This window comes from Salmo trutta, chromosome 23 (assembly GCF_901001165.1).
Source record: "Salmo trutta chromosome 23, fSalTru1.1, whole genome shotgun sequence".
Classification (NCBI taxonomy): domain Eukaryota; kingdom Metazoa; phylum Chordata; class Actinopteri; order Salmoniformes; family Salmonidae; genus Salmo; species Salmo trutta.
This window is the reverse complement of record NC_042979.1, coordinates 17,471,135-17,473,233: the sequence shown is the minus strand read 5'-3', so window position 1 is coordinate 17,473,233 and position 2,099 is coordinate 17,471,135. Positions and strand designations below refer to the sequence as shown.

At 38.9% G+C, this 2,099-nt stretch overlaps 1 long non-coding RNA gene across 1 annotated transcript; it reads left to right on the top strand.

Moving 5' to 3' along the window:
• The first annotated feature begins 398 nt into the window (after positions 1-398).
• On the top strand, positions 399-1,870 carry LOC115159500 (uncharacterized). Its single transcript, XR_003868898.1, has 2 exons — positions 399-557; positions 1,169-1,870. It is a non-coding gene; the product is annotated as an uncharacterized LOC115159500 (long non-coding RNA).
• The last annotated feature ends 229 nt before the right edge of the window (positions 1,871-2,099 follow it).

The window sequence follows — 2,099 nt, the reverse complement described above, 5'->3', positions numbered from 1 at the left end:
AATCTAGTTTAGGGCCCCCAAAGGCAATAAATGAGGTTAGTTCAGTGATTTATGAAGGACATGCAACTTAGACTGTCGAAATTGAATGCATATCTCGTTTTTGAGTTCTTATTAACAACCATATGTGGTTGTATTCCTGTATAGGTTTACAACAACAACTGCTAGCACTGATAGGCTCACGCCTCGATCACACCGATCAAACTAATAGCGTCCCAGCATCATCTGGATATGTGTGCAGCAACAGTTCAACATTCACCTTCTGCTACCATTTCTGTCCAGCCATATACACATAGTTCGACGAATACGTTCCATAAATCCAACGAACGCACCACACACAACTGCCTCTGCAATGCAATGCTGCAAGGCAAACACAGCGTTCCATTGGAAACATATACCAAAACGCCAAGAGCTGTCGGTGTGATCGAGATGTAATGCATCAGAAAGCGAAAGTGAAAATAATCTTCTGTAGCTTCCTTCTAAAGTTTTGTAACTTTAAAAGAGAGGAGAACATTCATACAAAGGTAGCCAACACCTCCCGAGCTAGAACATCAACCTTGGTAAGACGATGTTTGAGATATTTTCCAATAGATTGTGTTAATTTGTGTGCGATTTGAATTCGTTTCGAATATAATCTGAATATAATCGAAAGTCTGGGTGACGGAGTTCGATGGCTTTTTCCTGACCGTGTAAACTGGCATAATGCAATGAACAGTGCGTAATTTGACAAATAAATGTCTGTTTGACTTGCATTGTATATTTATGTTCTTAACGACATTTAGCAGTTATGTAATGTCCTATACTGTAATCTGTAGCGAGACACAACCTGGTTTCAGAGCATTTCATATTATTCTGAACGTATAAATCCGAGGGAATTCATTTACTGTGATATGTTATGTTTGGTATGGTTACATAAGACAGATGGTTACTTAAGGCAAAAACATTTAACACAAGGATTTAGCACAAAATAAGTAAACTGAGAATTGCACTCATATGAGACAAAAGTTCAATTATTGACTAATATTGACATAAAACATTATCACACCCAATCATACCAATCGTTCGAGCTTGCGCATACGGCAGCTAGAATGATTCCCATTTGACTCATCTCGATGGATAGATGTAAGTTGGTAGGCCTAATATTTATTAGAACAGTCCTCTTCTCTTGCAGTCCCTTCGTCTGCAGCACCACAGCACACCAGCCCCTCCGGCCCCCGGATGTCATCAGCTCATGATTTCCTGAAAACATACAAGAAGGATCTGGAGACCAGGATGGGCAACCTTCGTCCCATCCTCAGCGATCTCAGGCACCTTGGGGTTCTGAGTGAGGAGGATAGAGAGGAGATAGACATCAAAACCACATCGACCAAGAAAAATGAAGCTCTACTGATCATGGTTATTAAGAAGGGGATAACTGCACAGGAACAGTTTTACCAGGCCCTGAAAAAAGCAGACCCTTACTTGGTGGAAGACCTAGAGGGATAAACTACTTCCTAATACACTGCCATATCCATAATTGCCTATTCCATTCCGTTATGAAATAAGACCAAATGTTTACAAATAAATTATCCAAATTAGGATAGTTTATTTAAATTTCAATATAACATGAATTAGAAAGGTAATTCCAATGACATTATCTTATCTGTCATACCATGAATCAATAAACAAGTTTGTTTTTTTACCTTTGTATGTTCTTTTGTCTAGGGTTGAGGTGGCCCTAGCTGCACTGCAGATATCTTTTGATTTGGTGTTACACTTTTTCATTACATGAACCTAGGCCTAATACTGGACTCGTTCAGCTCCCTCTTGCTGTGTGTCGTTGCTTACATTTTCTTGTCTTATTTGGCAATAATAATGTATGTTGTAGAAAGTATTCACACCGCTTGACTTTTTCATTTTTGGTCAACGATCTACACAAAAGGCCAGGCAACAACTATCAGTTCAGAGACCTATATATTTGTGTGGGCTCTGGTATGATTTCCAAACCCATTTAATGCCACTTTAATAATGTTTACATATCTTGCATCACTCATCTCATATGTATATACTGTATTTTATACCATCTATTGCATCTTGCCTATGCCGCTCTGTCATTGCTCATC